The sequence below is a fragment of the Patella vulgata genome, chromosome 5, assembly GCF_932274485.2.
Source record: "Patella vulgata chromosome 5, xgPatVulg1.2, whole genome shotgun sequence".
Taxonomy (NCBI): domain Eukaryota; kingdom Metazoa; phylum Mollusca; class Gastropoda; family Patellidae; genus Patella; species Patella vulgata.
Window position 1 is genome coordinate 78,600,274 of NC_065883.2, and position 21,169 is coordinate 78,621,442.

The 21,169-nt window shown below is 38.9% G+C and overlaps 1 long non-coding RNA gene across 1 annotated transcript in view; it reads right to left on the minus strand.

Annotated features, from left to right (window-relative positions):
- The window catches only part of LOC126822698 (uncharacterized), a 79,867-nt gene that overhangs the window by 15,952 nt on the left and 42,746 nt on the right, over nucleotides 1–21,169 (minus strand). Inside the window, exon 2 of the long non-coding RNA XR_007680937.2 lies at nucleotides 12,938–12,997. This is a non-coding gene — a long non-coding RNA (uncharacterized LOC126822698). The remainder of the gene's footprint in view (nucleotides 1–12,937; nucleotides 12,998–21,169) is intronic.

Sequence of the window (21,169 nt, forward strand, 5' to 3'; positions counted from 1 at the left end):
CATAAGGCCTGTCATTGAGTGAAGTGGCGTGGAAATGGGGTCCTCGGGTTTCCTCTAGCTCTTACTACAAAAGACCCCTACACGCACCCAAATTATTGAAATAAGATTGAACCATATGTTAGTCCCTAAATTAATTAATTTATGTTGTGTGAACGTTAAACTCCATTTCTCCTCTCTCTCTCTCTCTCTCTCTCTCGCTCATGCAGGGAAAGACAGTCCAGCAGTAAACTAGCAAAGCAGTGACATTTAGAAAGGCAGTAAAGTAAAATAGTTGCATTCACGATTTATTTACAAATTCTCACGAACATTCATCACACCAATTACTTCATTTTTCACCTGTCTAAAAAATTAAATTATTTACACACCTCAAAAAACGTTTTTGGGAATTAAAGCCACGTGTCATGTTTTACTATTGAATCAGAGTCTTTTCACCTTACTAATATATTTAACATATCAACACCTTTTTCACTCTTCAAATCTGTTACAATGTTTTTTAACAATAAATAACTATATAATTAAATCTTGTTTTTTGTCAAGGTTTCCTATTTGTATTGGATGAATTACGAACTTTTTAATTTAATACAGTTGGTGTTGACGTATTAGTTTAGTTGTAAATCAAACTAGACACGCTATCACACAAGTTTTGTCCTTCTAAGGCGACATATCTCTCACCTGTCCGATCTACTTGGCAGCACGAAGTTCCATATCTAATGTATTTTTACACCTATGTATTAAATTTATGATGAGCAGATTTTGACAATTGTTGAAGAGGAGGTGTTTGTATGTAATTGATATAATATTTAAAATAACTTTAAATTGAAAAAGACACAGTTGTTTATAAATATACACGTTCTTCTTCTTCCTCTTTGTTATTCACCTTCATTAGGCCGGTAGTCTCGAAATGACCTAGTTTGTCTTAAACCTCTGTCTCTCTCTGTCGAGTTGGCTTTAAACCCTCACCCCACCCCTCTCTCTCTCTCTCTCTCTCCCCCTCTCTCTCTCTCTCTCTCTCTCTCTCGGTACAGATTATTATTATTATTATCTGCTAAAAATTATCTGGGTCCCCTTTAAATCGAGTGGCGACCAGGGACAAGCCGTTGTCATGGAAATAAATAAACTAACATTTTAAACGCCTGTATCTCGGAAATTAAACTGTATAATCAATTCGATTTCAATTTAGTAATATCTGCGACCATAGCCAACGAACGATGCTACGAATGAGTAAATTGTTCCTTCTAACCTCTGAACAGCATCATCAAATTGAGTAACATATTATATCGCCCAATAACACATCCCAAAGTAAATTTCATGTTCTCCTAGGATATATCGCCTTACATGAATTTGATTGGTCAATTAAAAAGGAACTACTTTTTTTTATTTTCAAAGAACAATTCATCTTTTTTATTAAAAGTAACTTCTTTTTTATTTGTGCATGTAAGAAAGGCTTGGATGATAAATAAAATCTCCTACTCGTCTGTTTTGATTGTAATAAGGAATATAGTGACTCTTGAAACGTTTGTATCTCGAAAATTGGACAATCAAGAGAGAGAGAAATGGGGTTTAACGTCCACTCGACACAAACTAGGTCATTTCGGGACTAACATATGCTTCAATTTTATTTCCATAATTCGCTTGCGCGTAGGGGTCTTCAGCAGTGGGAGGAAATCGGAGGACCCAAAGAAAAACCCACAAGGTTGGACAGGCGACCCTACTTTTTATCACGTACAACCGGGGAATCGAAACAACGCCAGTTGACTCAATAACAGACTTTATGATACAGCGCACACGTGCTAACCATTCGGCCATCCAAACCCCCTTGGACAATCAAGCTACTCCGATTTAAACGGAGTAACATAATGTATTGGTAATCAATTTAAATTTTGTAACAGATCTTTAATATTCGATTTAAATTTAGCAACACAGTGTATTGATATTCGATTTAAATTTTGTAACAGATGTATTGATACTCGATTAATATTTTGTAACAGATGTATTGATACTCGATTAATATTTTGTAAATGATATTCGATTTAAATGGAGTAATAAATATATTGATAAAAAATGTCGAGAGTGTGAGTATCTCTTTAAAGTTATTGTGCACTGTTAAAAAAAAACCCTTGTTCATTCTCCAAGGCATATTCCACACTTTACTTTCCACACAAACAAACCAAAAACAATCACAAAATAGACACAATGACGCTGCCTCGAGAGGTTTTACTAAATCCCTTTGAAACAATAGCATGACAAACATGTCGAACGAGGAGATAATGGGTCGGAAAAACATGTGGGAACATTCAAATATTGCGATAGAAAAACTTATAAAAGCACTCGAATGATTTGTTCGTTGTATATTGTTAATCTTTGGAGGGTATACATTGTGAATATGTAAAACATGTCTCACTGTTGGCTTGTTTTATACACATGCTGACAGAGGCTTATTATTTTAAAAAATATTGTTGTTATTATCATTGAAAGCTATATGGCACAGTCGTATGGAATTTAACTTTAAAGCCATTTCAATTATGGTTGTCACGTATGTCTATCATGGACTGGACGAATGAATAAAAACATTTGCAAGTTACGTGATGTCAAGTGCTGAAATAGAATGGAGTTGAAGGTTCTACCTCTCTGATCCAATATACATAGAGAGAAATGGGGTTTAACTAGGTGGTTTTGGGACTGACATATGGTTCAATTTTATTTCAATAATTAGGAGGACCCGGAGGACCCAGAGGACCCGGAGAAAACTCACGAGGTTTGACAGGCGACCCTGCTCCTTGTCACGTACAACCGGGGATTCGAAACCACGCCAGTTGACTAAATGACAGACGTACCTTATGATACAGCGCGAACGCGCTAACCATTCGGCCATTCAAGCGCCCCCCCCCCCCCCGGGGTCTAACGTCTGCTCTACACAAACCAGGTCATTTCGGGATTAATATATGGTTCTATTTTACTTCAATAATTCTTTTGCGCGTATGGGTGTTTGGCGGTGGGAGGAAATCGGGGGACCCGGAGGAAACTGACGAGGTTGGACAGGCGACCGTACTCCTTGACACGTACAACCAGGGAATTGAAACCACGCCAGTTGACTCAATGACAGACCTTATGATACAACACGCACGCGCTAACCATTCGCCCATCCAACCCCCCGCCAGTTGGAGTTCACTAGACGTATTGTAACTGTCAGTACCTACTGTATTGTACAGGACATAGGATACCTCTGATTTCATTAATTCTTCTAGTACATAAACTCATTACATTTCATTCCAATAAGATTTTAAAATCTGTAACATTTCAAGTTCTTCCAATAAAGAGATTTAATTAGGCGAAAGATGTTGGATTTAATTATCTCGGCTAGGAGATTTCCCTTTTAATCATTACAATAACTGACTTATTAATGGAAATAAAATGAAAAAAAATAGGGTTTAACGTCCTACTGTTCTGCTCCGAATTGGGCTAATGAAGACAGGCATACGCCATACAGTGTGCCATGAGGGAAATTTTGCACGGACAGCGGCACTACGGCCTACTCTTACATCGAATTCCAACTGCCAAGGGATCTTTTACGTGCACACCAATGTGTACACGGGACCTCGGTTTTTCGTCCCATCCGAACGACTAGACAGCTTTCCTTGGCAGGCCCTCCGTCCTGCATCACTGACAAAAGGGTATCACGCCGGAAAATCTGGTTTTTCTACTGCCTTATTATATCAGTCCCGGGAGCCATGGTAAGGAGTTCCGGCGTCCCCTCCCGTCAAGGGTGCAGGAACAACATCTAGTTATTCTAGTTCACATTGGCGTGCACGTAAAAGATCCCTTGACAGTTGGAATTCGATATAAAGGTAGGCCGTAGTGCTGATGTCCGGGCAAAATTTCCCTCATAGCACACTGTATGGAGTATGCCCGTCTTCATTATTGGCGACGTAAAGTTAGCTTGTTGTTCGTTGTTCGGTATTCGCGAATAAAGAACAACGAGCTGGTTTGTTTTTCGGTATTCGCGAATAACGAACAACGAGCTGGTTTGTTGTTCGTTATTCACCAGATATGGAATTAGTAATATAATAAAGGCACTTTTAGAGAGATTATGCCGAGAGTGGGTTTTTATGAGCCTAATTTGTTCATAAATCTTCAAAGTCGTGGGAAAAAGATTCTAATAACCTGTCTTTCTACTCGAACAACGAGCAGTTTCATATTGGTGAATAACGAACAACGAGCTAATTTGTTGTTCGGTATTCGCGAATAACGAACAACGAGCTGGTTTGTTGTTCGTTATTCACCAGATATGGAATTAGTAATATAATAAAGGGACTTTTATTGAGAATACGCCGGAAGTGGGTTTTCATTAGCCTAATTGGTTCATAAATCTTCAAAGTCTTGGAAAAATGATTCTAACAACCTTTCTTTATACCCGAACAACGAGCTGTTTCATACTGGCGAATAACGAACAACGAGCCAGTTTGTTGTTCGGTATAATTTGCGAACAACGAGATGGTTTGTTGTCCGGTATTCGCGAATAACGAACAACGGGCTGTTTTGTTGTTCGTTATTCACCAGATATGGAATTAGTAATATAATAAAGGCACTTTTAGAGAGATTATGCCGAGAGCGGGTTTTTATTAGCCTAATTGGTTCATAAATCTTCAAAGTCGTGGGAAAAAGATTCTAACAACCTCTCTTTATACCCAAACAACGAGCTGTTTCATATTGGCGAATAACGAACAACGAGCTGGTTTGTTGCTCGGTATTCGCGAATAAGAACAACGAGCTGTTTTGTTGTTCGTTATTCACCAGATATGGAATTAGTAATATAATAAAGGCACGTTTAGATAGATTATGCCGAGAGTGGGTTTTTATTAGCCTAATTGGTTCATAAATCTTCAAAGTCTTGGAAAAATGATTCTTAACAACCTCTCTTTATACCCGAACAACGAGCTGTTTCATATTCGCGAATAACGAACAACGAACAACAAGCTAACTTCACGTCGCTGTTTTGATTAGCCCTGTCGGATCAGAACAGTAGGACGTTAAACCCCATATCATCTGTGTATTGGTTCCGTGTACACATTGACAGATTGCTCTATTTTCCCTCATAGTACACTGTATGTCTATACTAGCCCCGTCGGATCAGAACAGTAGGACGTTAAAAGACAATATTGATGTCAGTCATTATCACATATGTGATAGAACTCGCTAAGCACGTTTGACATTAAATTACTTTTTTGAATTGTCAGATATTCTCTCGCAGTCTCACACAACAACTTCTTGTTTTTGAAAGAACTATTAGTGACGAGAAATTCGCCCATGTATCTGTTATAACTCGTCACTTTAGTCAGTTATATAGAAGGATAACCCGCGTTTTCCCTTTGCTTTCGTCGCTTCCTTTTCTTGAAATCTTCATTACGCATCTTTCGTAACAACGACTTCTGTATCACATATTATTATGTGATAAAGACTGGCACCAATATTGTCAACACAAGGTACAATTTTATGGATACACAATTACTGAGTTTAATACTAAGCCACGTTTCGACGAGTATACTCTCATCTTTATGAAGCAAAGGATACAGGTATGTGAATAGTAGGCAAATATATACAGAATATGCAACAAAGATAAGAATTAAAAATGTCAAATTGTTGCATAATCTAATATACTTGCCCTCTTAAGACATTGCGTAATATATTGTAAAAATACTTAATGTCTCGCTCTCGACCATTAAACGACTTAAAATACAGACACTCCGCTCGTCCTTTTACAGTGAAATACGTCACGCGAGTCCAATATTTCACTAGTATAAATAATGTACGATTGGCAAGTTGTCCGTACGATTATTTGAAATAATGGTAGGTCAATATCAAAGGGTGACGTCACATCTGTATTTTAAGTAAAGTTTGACAAAGATCTAACAGTTCTCGCTATACTAGTTAATAAATGGGTAATGAAAAGGGAATAAGCTGAATATTTCAGTTCACTCGGAGTCGAGTTATCACTGTTAGAAGAGTAGTTTAGCCTCGACCGTGATTGCTACCGTTTGTTAAGATAACAAAGTCTTGATTATCCATTTTTAAATCAAATCATTAAATAGAACCCTTCGAGTCTACTTAAAATCACACCCATCCTATGGCATTGAGAGTTGATTATGGTGTTTTCATGTTAATTAATGTCTAATTAATAATTTAAGTCATAAAAAAAGAACTGCAATAGGCAGATTTAGCACTTGATTAATGTCTGTTTAAATAATTCGTGCATTATGCTGGCAAAAATTTGAATTGCATAATGATGTAAATAGCGATTAGTTAGTGGATGCAGCTATGGCGGATGTGGCGCCAGGCAGGGTAAGCTTACTCTTCCGGACACCTGTTACCACTGTTTGTCGTGTATTTTGTACACGAGGAGCAGTCCATTTGCTGATTACACTATTTTGCTTGAATACACTATTTTGCCTATAACGTTTTTTTTTAGGATTTCGAATTCTGTCTTATGGTTTGGATTGTTCGTACTTGGTTTTATTTTATTAGCAAGTGCGCTACGACCTAATCTTATATCAACTTTCGAGGTCCTCTGTCCTGAAACACTGACAAGGTGAAATAACACCGGAAAGCCCCGGGGAACTTCTCGACTATAACCGAGATCCATCCGGGACCTCTTAGATAACACAAAGCTCGATTAAACAGACGGTTTGAACTTTTCACTTATTAAACCAGATGCTTTGAATTATATTGAAACGAAAGCGTCACCCTTTGTCATTTGTTCAGTTTTTATTCATATGTTGGTAAAATGGGTTTATCATTAATATCAATTTACACTTGATTCTTGTCTGGTGAATGTGGGAAGTTATGGTAATATTTTCTATAATACTAGCTGAAGAAGAGTCCAGGGGAACAACGATCTAAGTCACATTTTTGTCTTTTCACATAAAAGGCAAAACAGACTTTTGGACGAGAATGCTTGACTCGAACAGAACAACGAGTTGGTTTAATTACAACTTTAAAATGATGTTTAATACGAATCATAATTACCAGTACAACAACTGACTACCACCTTTCAACCAAATTAAGGTCAAATAAAGGGAACGGTGGACGTATTTGTCCGGGAGGCCATTTCAGAAGTACCTTGGTTAGATGTGACTCCGATCGTTTTCACCTGAAATTGATTATTTCTCAGAAAGCTTATGCAATTTGCAACCAGATAGTGCCATTAACTGGGGTTCGTTGAAAATGTGATTTAGATCGTTCGACTTCCCCGGGGCTCTTCAGCTAATATCAACATAGGAATAAATAAGCCTATATTTGCTTACACAACGGGACATGATGAACAGAGAGCGAGAGAGAGTGGGAGTGAGAAATGTGGTTTAACGTCCACTCGACACAAACTAGGTCATTTCGGGACTAACATATGGTTTAATTTTATTTCAATAATACGCTTGCACGTAGGGGTCTTTAGCAGTGGGAAGAAACCGGAGGACCCGGAGAAAATCCACGAGGTTGGCCAGGCGACCCTACTCTTTGTCACGTACAACCGTGGATTCGAAACCACGCCAGTTGACTCAATGACAGGCCTTATGATACAGCACGCACGTGCTAACCATTCGGCCATCCAACCCCCATGAACTGAATGGGCTTTCACAACGGGACATATCGAATTCCAACTGCCAAGGTAAGTTTAACGTGTACGCCAATGTGTACACGAGACCTCGGTGTATGAAGATCTGACAAGTTGTAGTGATAGGTCACGTCAGAGGTCATACGAACGATTTTTGACCCTATGACGTCAGACATTTGATTAACCAATCAGCATTGATGTTACTGGTGGATTACCCATAGGTCCGTGCAAAACACGCCTAAAGCTCGCCGTAACAGACCGTTTCATTAGCTAATCACTCACATCATTCAGGATACGTCAATGATAACAGCTCCTCTAGATCCTAATGTAGTAAAGACAAGTAAAACGAAATTTTGAACTATAGAAATGGAATGAAATGAAATGGGGTTTAACGTCCTACTGTTTTGCTCGAACTGGGCTAATGAAGACGGGCATACGCCATACAGTGTGCTATGAGGGAAATTTTGCCCGGACAGCCGCACTACGGCCTACTCTTATATCGAATTCCAACTATCAAGGGATCTTTTACGTGTACGCCAATGTGTACACGGGACCTCGGTTTTTCGTCCCATCCAAACGACTAGACAACTGTCCTTGTCAGCCCCTCCGTCCTGCATCACTGACAAGGGAGAACCACGCCGGAAAATCTGGATGAACTTTCTCGGCCAATGCAGGGATCGAATTTTTGAAACAATAAAAACGAAACGAAATAGGATCTGTGTTTTAACCAGATTGTGCCCCATCCGAACGACTATACGCTGTCCCTTGCCAATCCCTTGCCAATCCCTTGGTCCTGTACCACAGACAAGGAGAAAAAGCGCCGGAGAATTCTGGCCAACACAAGGACCCAACACGGGACCTCCAGGTCAGCGAGAGAACGCCCTACTCACTGAGTCACTGTGGATCCAACTGCTAATGAAGACGGGTTAAAATGACATATTGAATATGTCTAAACGGACTATTAAGCGGTTGTTGTAGAAAACCAATTGGTTTGAGTGTTTTAAAAGAAAGTATATCGGAGGACTTAATCTAGATAACCACATTACAAGTCTTCCATTACAAAAACTAGCAGAACTATCACAAAACGTAATTGTCAAAACACCGCCATACTTGTTTTTATATTGGACCCATGGTAACTTCATTTTATATAACTCTTGTTCATTGATGTTCAACCAAATACTCTAACACAGATCTTGTCTATAGATGATACAAGGTCCAATATAGCCAAGCAATTCTACAATTTACTTTCTCGTTGTCAGGGAATTAAGAACATTGAAGTAGATATTTGAAACAGGCTATGGAAATGCAATACGAGAGAACCGGGGAACCGAAACCACACCAGTTGACTCAATGACAGACCTTATGATACAGCGCGCACGTGCTAACTATTCGGCCATCCACCCCCCAAGAAATGTAGTGTATCCATTAGAAACATTGCGACATTCCACATGTTATTTTTCACTGAGCTTAAAATCACGACCATAATTTCCCAGCTTAGCCGCCTGATTAAGGCCTCCAATAACCGTTCTTTTCGGAATAACGGTGGGCTGTTCATTATCATATGGTTCACTGCATATCTGACAAACAGGCGATACTGTATCCATTTGTGTCTCAACATTTCAACTATTTAGTGAATTATATTCTCAAAATTTTTCCCTTTGGCCAATTGATGGGCCTTTTTTGTCTGTAACACTACTGGATGTAATCTATCATTTAAAACCAAGAAAGCTTAGTTTGCACATTTCTGTCACAACTAAACACTAGAGATGTAAAAATATGAAGAAATAAACCACCGATTAGTTCTGTTGCCCTCCTTTGTAATATAGCGCAATCTTTTTCGCTTCATGTATTTTTTTTGTCTTTGATGTTTTTTCTACCTCTTTCTGAGCTTCTATCTATTGTTTTATAATGTCAAACGATAGCAATAATTCACATAATGTCATTAGCGTTTCTTATTTGGACAATACAGGCGTTGATAAATAGACCTCATATGGACATACGTATAATTAATCATCCATTATCTTTTTGTAAAATTAGTTTTATATATTATTATGTCTGTCAGATGAGAAAGCAATAAATTATTAGAAAATAAAATTAGGAGGCAATAAAACGGTTAAGAAATGTTTTGTATGACCTGGATTTCTGTATGGCTATAATTGATCTTATATTTATATGAGCTGGAGGGTTGGAGGGTCGAATGGTTAGCGCGTGCGTGTTGTATCATAAGGTCTGTCATTGAGTCAACTGGCGTGGTTTCGATTCCCAGGTTATACGTGACAAGGAGTAAGGTCACCGGCCCAACCTCGTGGGTTTTCTCCGGGTTCTCTGGTTTTCTCCCACTGCTAAAGACCCCTACGCGCAGGCGAATTATTTAAATAAAATAGAACCATATGTTAGTCCCAAAAACGACCCAGTTTGTGCCGAGTGGACGTTAAACCATCCTTCTCTCTATCTCTCTCTCCAATCTCTCACCCCTCTCTCTCTCTCTTTCTCTCTCTCTCTCTCTCTCTCTCTCTCTGTGTGTGTTATTATTCAGCCAGTTGCAAGGCTTGGGCGAAAACCTGAGGCCCCGTACAAACGTTAGCGCGCACGTAAAAGGGGCCTGGGAGACTTAGACATGGATATCGCCCAAACAGTGGGAAATGGGGGTCAGAGAAATTCTAACAAAAATTTCACTTATTTTTATATCTATTTCACTAAACACCCTTTTAAAATTAATTGTTACATTCAAAAAAATATCGTAAAGACTAACATTTCAATCTGTAATATCAACAATCTCTAATATTATCAATATGTGTATCCACGAAAAACCGAGGTCCCGTGTACACTGGCGTGCAAGTAAAAGATCGCTTGACAGTTGGAATTCGATATAAGAGAAGCCGCTGTCCGGGAAAAATTTCCCTCATAGCACACTGTATGGCATATGCCCGTCTTCTTTAGTCCAGTTCGGAGCAGGGCAGTAGGACATTAAACCCCATTTCCTTTCATGTCACGTCCTTAGTAAAAACTGTTAATGTCACCGTGATTCGGCTAAATCGGTACTTGGTGACAGTGGGGAAAAAATAGAGAAATTTGGGCAATTAAATTGAATGTAATATTGTCTCTGAAACAGAAAAAAATACCCGAACATGTAGTTGGGAACTAATCAACATTAAATTTATTGATATTAGAAATAACGGTTTGAGATTTGGCGTCTGGATGATACCCGGAGAAACATATTCACTTATCTATAGTAACATGTGTCACGCGTATCTATAGCAACGTATATTACCCGTGTCTATAGCAACTTACATTATACGACCCAGTCTAAATCTAACAATCCATTTTAAATATTAAAATAAAAATCTACCCAGTTTTAGTTAAACTTCAGACGCAGATGTACATCTGATTACAAAAAAATCCGGGGGATAAAAAAACAATTCCGCAACTGTCTGAAATCAAACGTTCCTGACGATCTAGTAATCCGCCATTGCGGGAAGTAGATTTGAAATTCCGACAAGTCTGTACGTAATTGGAGGTTTTAAGATAATCGACAGATGCACGGTTCTACGTAAAATAATGACAATAACTGGAGTGTCAACACTGTCAATTTGATAGTGATGACTAATGCTACGTTCCCACTGTCGTGTGTACTTGACAAGGAGTAGGGTCGCCTGTCCAGCCTCGTGGGTTTTCTCCGGGTCCTCCAGTTCCCTCCCACTGCTAAAGTCTCCTACTCGCAAGCGAATTATTGAAATAAAATTGAACCATGTGTTAGTCCTAAAATAACCTAATTTGTGTCGAGTGGACGTTACCCCCCCCCCCTCTCTCTCTCTCTCTCGTGCGATACATTACGATAGGATTGTCCCAATTGAGTTCACGATCTGGTAGGTGCAGGTACGTTCGGATACGTTTCAATACGATCAACACGATTGTTACGACTGACCTCAATATATAAGACCTGATTCGATCATCACGATTACTCCACGATTAAAACCACGATTTCAATCGTAGCACGATTCGTGGTAGTGGGAACCTAGTATAATACCCCCGTCAGACCGGCGTGGCGCCCTTACTGCGCTGCTACGGCGTTGAAAATTGGTTTTCGAGCGCGTCAAGATCGTCATAAGCGTGGTAGAAACGACAGCTATCGTGCTGTGGTCTCCATGGTCGCCAATGATCGCCGAGTCACAGCGTTGGATTTGAGCATGTTCAAAACAAACGCCAAGGTTTTGCGTTCTGAACCGGAAAGCTATGAGAATGCGACTTTTTTCAAGTTTGTAATTTTTTGGGACATTTTCTTCTGTTGTGTTCACGTTTGCCGGCGACCTTGTACATTTTCTGGTCGCCGTACGGTCGCAGCATCGCAGTAAGGACGCCACCCCGGTCTGGCGGGGGCATTAGCAACACTAACAGATCAAAGCCGTTATTTTATATACATAATGTTTATTAGTCAGTTAAAATGGGGCAGTAGTCATAAAGTAGGTGTTTTGTCACTAAGGTGTTAAAACTGTGACTATTGAATGATATACAACAGCATTGTCAATCGTGATGGGTGTTATAAATAGCCATGCTTTTACACCAGTAGTGCCATCTTTTACAGCTAATTAATTAATGACTACAGTATAATTTCTAACCACTTTCTATACATTACTTTATATTGTTACTAATAATAGTATCTGCCCTGAACATAATAACACCGGTCCTGGGCATAATAACACCTGCCCTGGTACTGATACTAATAATAGCACCAGTCTTGGAACTGATACTAATAATAACACCGGCCCTAGTATCGTTACTAATAATAACACCGGCCCTAGTATCGTTACTAATAATAACACCGGCCCTAGTATCGTTACTAATAATAACACCGGCCCTAGTATCGTTACTAATAATAACACCGGCCCTGGTATCGTTACTAATAATAACACCGGCCCTGGTATCGTTACTAATAATAACACCGGTCCTGGTATCGTTACTAATAATAGCACCGGCCCTGGTATCGTTACTAATAATAACACCGGTCCTAGTACTGTTACTAATAATAGTCCCGGTCCTTATAGTGTTACTAAAAATAGCACCGGCCCTAGTATCGTTACTAATAATAACACCGGCCCTAGTATCGTTACTAATAATAACACCGGCCCTGGTATCGTTACTAATAATAACACCGGCCCTGGTATCGTTACTAATAATGACACCGGTCCTGGTATCGTTACTAATAATAGCACCGGCCCTGGTATCGTTACTAATAATAACACCCGTCCTGGTACTGTTACTAATAATAGTCCCGGTCCTGATACTGTTACTAATAATAGTATTGTTATTAATAAGAGATGAATCGTGATTACTTACTGTTATTCCTATGATCATTCTATCAGCTACAAGTCTACACCTACTCTTTCTGTCTTCACCCTGTAAATAAACAATACAATACGTCATAAAACCATTTTACCCATTACGTCATAAAACCATTTTACCCATTACGTCATAAAAACCCTTTACTCATTACGTCATAAAAGCATTTTATTCATTACGTCATTAAAGCCTTTTATTCATTACGTCATTAAAACCTTTTATTCATTACGTCATTAAAGTCTTTTACTTATCACTGACAAGGACAGCTGTCTAGTCGTTCGGATGGGGCAAAAAACCGAGGTTCCGTGTACACATTGGCGTGCACGTAAAAGATCTCTTGACAGTTGGAATTCGATATAAGAGTAGGCCGTAGTGCCACTGTCCGGGCAAAATTCCCCTTATAGCACACTGTATCGCGTATGCCCGTCTTCATTAGCCCAGTCGGAGCAGAACAGTAGGACGTTAAACCCCATTTAATTTCATTTTTACATATTACGTCATTAAAGCCGTTTATTCATTACGTCATGACGGTATTTTATTCATTACGTCATTAAAGCCTTTTAATCAGTCAATCAGTATTTTAGTCAACACGGCATTAAATCCTTTAATCGTTACGCCAAAAGGCCTTCAACGGATTCCTTTATTTACATCCAAAGTATTACGTTTAGAATTCAAAATTCTTGTAAGGCGTCGATGACGAAAGACGAAGGGTAAGAAGTGACTATGAAGACAGAAATGTTATTACTTGGCTTCATACAGACAACTAATGAGACAAGCAATCTAGAAAAGGGGGCGGGGTAGTGGCGTGACGCAACTCCCCGTACTATAAATAGGGTTATTACGCAGGTATTAAATTATCAATTGATATTCACAGCGGGGGGCGGACTAATGGTTTGGGTTCACGTCAAGTTAATACGACCCAAATCCAACTGGTGCTGTCGGAAACATCTCGTACCACTTGTTACTTTAATTGACTATACACTTCAATCGTACAGGGACACCCACACTCCAATACTAAACTTAGGGTGCCAGTCTACAGTTAGCTCCCCTTGAGAACAGGCACTAAGCTAGTTGACAAACATTTTGAGTCCTAAATCTACTATTTTAGTTGAAAGTCCTAAGTATAATTTCCGCTTCCATTTAATAAAATTGAAAATCTTTATTTAAAGGCTCGATACCAATCTTGTTGTAACTGAATAAAATGTCCCAATCTTTATTCTGGTCAACAAATTGTACTATTTTACAATATTCCAATTAATTGGTGATATACATTTCATCTTAACACACCTAATTTAAAAAATTGGAAAAATTCAACTAAATGATTTGAAAAGCCTGACGTAAAGCTTTTTCAAATGTGACTTGGATTTTAAAATATTTTTGAACCCTCTGGACAAGTAAAATAGGATGTAATGGATAATTTACACAACAGGTAAGACACATAAACATCTAGAACTTAGAATAAGGCTATTTTTTATTTTTTGGAGCTGTCAAGCCAGCCAGAGTGTTATTGTCCCTTTAATCGTCGTGTGCATGACAGATGTGAAACGCGGTAGAACAGAATAAAACATAGTGTATAAGGTTTTAGATATGGCGGCCATTCAAGGTAGAGGTCTATTCTCAAAGTAGATAGTTCTCTGTGTGCAGAATGAAATGAAAAATCAAATGAAATGAAATGGGGTTTAACGTCCTACTGTTCTGCTCCTATACTGGGCTAATGAAGACGGCCATGCGACATACATTTTACTATGAGAGAAATTTTGCCCGAGCAGCGGCGCTACGGCCTACTCTTATATCGAATTCCAACTGCCAAGGGATCGTTTACGTGCATTCCAATGTATACACGGGACCTCGGTTTTTCGTATCATCCGAAGGACTAGACAGCTGTCCTTGTCAGGCCCTCCGTCCTGCATCACAAGGGGAAACCACGTCGGAAAATCTGGATGAATGCAGGGATCGAACACCCGACCTCCAGTCTAGCGAGCCAGCGTCTTACCCACTAAGCCACCGTGGCTCCGTGTGCAGAATGACACACTCCTGACGCTATCTGAAACACCTCGTATCAATGGTCACACATTAGGTCAGAAATTGGGGGGGGGGGAGTGGCTTGCGGCTGTGGTTTCGATCCCTGGTGTGAGCGTATGTGGCTTGGAGTTAGGGGCGCATTCTCAACCTCGTGATTTTCCCCCAGGTACTCCGGTCCCTCCCCCCACAGGAAAGACCCCTGCGCGGGCGCTGAGATAATAAAAATGAAAAATAAGACTTGTCTGCGATATCACCTTCGGTGGAAGCGGACGTTAAACACTAAGAACAACAATTTTGTACTTTGACATTTGAACACCAGCTTTCGTAGCTTTCCTGGCAGCCATTACTCCGAGGTTAACGCCCACCTAGTAGGCATGGTTTCGGAAAGCCAAGTTAAACATACATTATGCAAGAGTTAAATCTGCCTATTGCAGGTCTTTCTTCAGGCCTGAAATGTTATCTAAATTATTAAGTAGACATTAATTAGCTTATCCAGACCATAATCAACTTATCCAGACCATAATCAACTCTCTATGTCAACGCTAGCTTGAGATTTTTTATTGGATTAGGTTCCGACTTGCTGTTCGACTTCCATTCATAATTTTATTATTAATTGTAGAACAGGGACTATGTTTTTTTTATCGTACAGACTTTAGTAATGATGATCGAGGCTAGGCCGAAAATTCAATCGCTAAAATCTTGGTTCAGAGTGGATCAATTTGACTGAAATTTTCAGTTTTTAAGTATTATAGTGAGAACTGCCAGCTCTTTATCTAATCTCCCATAATGTATCTTTAATAATATCTCTTGATGTAGTTAAATAATTCTGAAATTAAAATCATTTCTCGTAAAGAAGGGCGTTCCTGGCGATATCTAGTAATATGAGTCTACTTCCTGTGTTAGACCAAATTTTTATCAAAACAAACAAACTGCCCTGCATCTCCCCATTCAATAAATCACGTTCCAAATGAAACCCAATCGCCTTAACTTCATGTACAAATGCACTTTAGAGTTTTCTACAGTAAAAACAAATTCTCCAGAATGAATGTTGCTGGTTTCAAAAAGCGAAAACCCCAAATTGGAAACCTGTTAACAAAGTAATTTGAGATTTGGATGAGAAATTTAAAAAATTGTATACATTGATGACACAATGAGGAGATACACGAATTATTGGTTTTATTGGATTTGTAAAACTTCATAGTTTGTCATTAAAGACTTGAATCACCAATAATGGAATGTTTAAGTCTTGTTCTCTTTTTGTCGAATGAGGATGTTTCCAGCTCAATGAAACTGATTCTCTTCCTCGTCATGTTGTAAGAGCATCCGACATGGACTGAAGCGAGAAGAAATATATTTAATAACAACAGATCCTCTCTAATCTAACGCCCTTTTTTTTAACCAGGACTCGACAATCGAGAATTTTCTATCCAAACAGTGTTAAACTCTTAGTGATCGAGACTTAACCAAAGATAAAATCACCGACTACCCAGCCTATTGTTTTTGTTCTTGATGTTTAACGTCCGCTTCCACCGATGGTCATATCGCAGACAAGTCATATTTTCATTTGTATTATTTTAGCGCATGCGCAATGTTCTTTCCTGTGGGAGGAAACCAGAGCACCGTGAGAAAACCCACGTACGCTCACACCAGGGATCGAAACCACTCTAGAACACTAGGTCATCCACATGACAGGAAATGACGTCATGTTAAGTCTAATTCATAAATATGTATGTGTGGTTTAAATCAAAAATTCAATTAAAACCAGACCGGGAGGTAGGGATGGGCTAGTGGTCTAGAGTGTCACGCTTCGACCTCTAGTTGGCCGGTCACCTCTAGCTGGCCGGCCGGTCACCTCTAGCTGGCCGGTCACCTCTAGCTGGCCGGTCACTTCTGGCTTGCGGTTGTGGTTTTGATCCCTGGTGTGAGCGTATGTGGCTTGAAGATAGGGGCGCCTTCTCAACCTCGTGGGTTTACTCCGGGTACTCCGGTTTCCTCCCACAGAAAAGACCCCTGCGCGTGCGCTAAGATAATAAAAATTAAAACAGGACAATTTGTCTGTGATATCAACTTCGGTGGAAGCGGACGTTAAACACTAAGAACAACAACAAATCCCGGTCAACCCCTGACACCCATTCCATGCCATTTATTAAAACTAATAATCAAATGATGGGATACATTTTAAACCAGCATCTGGTATTTACGGAGCAGCGGTGGCCCTTCAACCCGGGTTTCAGTCGTGGCGTGTGTCGAGAAGAGAGAAATTGGGTTTAACGTCCACTCGACACAGACTAGGTCATTTCGGGACTAACATATGGTTTAATTTTATTTTAATAATTCGTTTGCGCGTAGGTGTTTTTAGCAGTGGGAGGAAACCGGAGGACCCGGAGAAAATCCACGAGGTTGGACAGGCAACCCTACTCCTTGTCACGTGCAACCGGGGAATCGAAACCACGCCTCATGATACTGCGCGCACGTGCTACCCATTCGGCCATCCAACCACCCGGGCCGAGAAGAACATTCGGGGAAATTTAAAGCCTGATTTTCACTTGTCAGCGAGGGGGTGAACGATTGGTTAACGCATTGGATTTTAAAGTCTGTCATTGAGTCAAGTGGCGTGGTTTCGATTCCCTGTCTAACCTCGTGGGATTTCTCCGGGTCCTCCCACGGCTAAATACTCCCATGCCAAAGCGAATTATTGTAATAAAATTGAACCATAGGATAGTCCCGTAAGTACCTAGTTTGTGTCGAGTGGACGTTAAACCCTCAATATATGTTTGACACTGGTTGAGCATTATAATTATGATTAGAATGTTGGAAACAGAAACTGCGAGGGGGGAGGGGCGCAAACACAGAATGTGTGGGGGGGGGGGGCGCAAAAACTTGCTTATGCGCATTGGCTTGCACGTAAAAGAACCCTTAACGGTTGGAGATTGAAGAATCATAGACGGAAATGTCGCTGCTCAGGCTGTTTTCTATCTTCGCATTGCACCACTAATTATTGAAATAAAAAGTCTCAAAATTTTGCTGACGAGACGTTAAACCCCATTTCATACTATTCCATCAAGTTGATATTGAAGTTAAATAAATACACGTATACAAACAATAATATGTCTATACGAGAATATTGTACTATTAATAATTGATCAACGTATGATTAAGCCATCAATGACTTGTAAAGAATTGTTCAGATATTAATAATATGTATAAATGGATAATTAACGACCACTATTTTCTACCTGATCTGCCATTATGGTAAAGGCTTTTATCATTCCTACATTATTATCCGCCTGTGATCAACATATGGGCAATATAGGCAAACGTAATTATTATTAAGAGCCGTTGGCCATGTCACATTATAATGGTGCGATGAGCTTCCATTGTTCGCCCATTAGACACTTTAACGAATTCCTTTGTTCTTAAAAAGGTTCTAAAATTAATCACATAGATTTTTTTGTTCAGGTCAGGATGGGATGATGGATGGTGGGTGTGACAATGGAAATATATGGTCGTTAGAATGGGATAAATAAAAAAAACGTGGTCCACTTGAACGGATTGAATCACGTTTGTTCAGATAATCATTTTAGAGGGTGTTCTAACGCTTGTGTTTTAAGTCGTAAGGACTGTCATTGATTCAAGTGTCGTGGTTGCGAGCCCACGCTATGCACCATAAACCTCAGAATGCCTCGTTCGGCATTTCAGTCCAAACGAGGCAAAAATGTGTTAAAAAAAATGTCTCGTTTGTCTGGAGTTCCGAAACGTGTTTTTTTTTAAATTGCCCTGTTTTTGGAACGAGGTATTTTGTTCAGAACGAGACTAAGCGAGTTTTTTTTCCAAGATAATTATTAGCGGTATTTGCTATCAACAAATAGAGCCATACAAATAATGTTCGGACCATCACGTGACCAATTGCCGATCTACAAAATAGATTATTTATTTGGGACATGATATTGTCCATAGCTATGGTTTACTATACTGGAGTTCTATCGTGTATAATAAACGCTTCCCAAGCGAAACAAAACATAACAATGTCACGTGACAATATTACATATGGCCGTTAAAAGCGTTCTTTGATTACATGCTTATTGGTTTGATTATTAAATAATACGGCAATTTGTATTTATGGGAAAAAGAGAATGAATTTCCCCAAATCCAAAAATAGATGACTGGAATATTTATTGAATGGAAAGTAATTTTTTTTATAAACAAAGATCTTCGGATTTGCAGTTTTCTAGCTTGGGCGGATTTGTGATTTGAATCCATGTCACGAGGACAGTAAACAATTCGATTACGGTATACTATTGTAAACTTTTATAGGGTATACAGTAGATCCTATTTCTATTAGCTTCTCGTCACATCTGTATTATGATACTGCGACTATCGTATTTTCCATAACTTCAGTTGGCATTTGCTAGACAAAACTCGAACTCAGTGTTTTATACATTTTATTATAAAATTGTAATAAATGTTTTACATGAATGAATAAAATAAAAAAAATAAAATCTACAATTTAAAACAGTACAATAACATTGTGATTTGACAAACTACAAATCACTAAAAGTATAACAATTGCTTGTTGAAAAAGCGTTACTAATATGTTTTTTCCAATGCAGCAAAACCTACTGGACTGTTGTATTAAAGTTATTATTTTTTAAAAATATATTCAAAAAGAATGCGTCTTTTACAGTGAGTGTAAAATAACTTTGAGGTAAATTTACAACAGTGAATGTAAATTTACTTCACTTTCTATTTACAAGAACAATGTAAATTTACATCGAAGTTATTTTACACACACTCTAAATTTACATACTGTTTGTAAATTCAAATCTACCGCTTGGGTGTAAATTTACAAGCCATTGTTAAAATACAGTCATTTTACTGGCAACTTTCTGCCAGTCAATTTACGATAAAAATACACAAAAATTATTTACAGTGTAGGAAGTTTCTATATTTTTCAAAAACTCGTTTAATGTTGTTCTTTTTAGTCTTCGTATGTACATCACACTGCGTTGCTGTTAGGGCAAGTTTATTTTAAGAAATACACTAAAGCCTTTTCTTGGTCACATCCAAATGATCAGTAAACCTGGGTAGGAAGTCGAGGGAGCGAGAATATTCAAAGGCGAGGAAGCAAGAAATCATGAATGGAAAACCAGAGGCCGGGGGCGTGAAGCTCGCATTCTCATCCTGTCCCCTTGCGTTCTCGTACTCTCGCTACCTCGCCTTGACCTCTAGTCAAGATTATGAAATGCCCGCAAAATGCTCCCATACATAACCGAATAATGCTTGACCATGCGCACTGATTGACTTCCGGGCCATAAGTCAAAATAATTGTATATTGTCGTCTTGTCACCTTGTCGGCTTGTGAGACGACTAGTCGCGGCACAGCAAGACGAAATAATAGTATTTGATCGATTTGTCGGTTGTGAATAAATTGACAGAATCGATCCGAGAAGACGACAACATGAACGCGACGATTGTCAGATTTTTTGTCGCGTTGTCGGGTTGATTTTCTCGACTTCACAACCCAACAACTAGAGAATAAAGAATGGCCGCTAAAAGTCACCATACGTATGTCGTATGGCCTTACAGTTTACTAAACGAACACATTGTCTTTTGCAGCTGTAAACAAAATTTATAAATTGTTAATTTATGCGACTGAAACGCTTGAAAGGGTGCGTGTATCATGACGTTGAATAAAAATTTAAGTTACAATCAAATGGCTGCCAAATTATCATTTTATTGATAAAATTAAATCATGCCGAAGGTAGTGATTTTATGATAACAGAGTATAAAGGGTGTTATTATATCGATTAACCTTCCCTGGTTGATAACAATGTTATATCTTATGCATCAATAGATGTTTTTGAATTTGAATAATACGGAGACCAAAATGCGAATCTGATTGCATAGAGATGAAAGAGAAAAAAGATTTAAATAAAAGACTAATCAATTCGATACATCCGCCGTCTACCAATATATTTTGTTTTATAAAATAGCAACGTATTACGTTCGGTTACCCACCGCTGCTCCCTAAATAAATACGAATCAAGAAAATATGACAGAAGATGCGAATACAAAAGGCGCTGATGTGAATATTTTATAACTTGATTTTATATTGTTGATACAGACAATTGAAAAAATCACCCCCCCCCTCTCTCTCTCTGTTGAAGATACCGTAATCAGATCCCATCATATTTGAAGATAACCCTA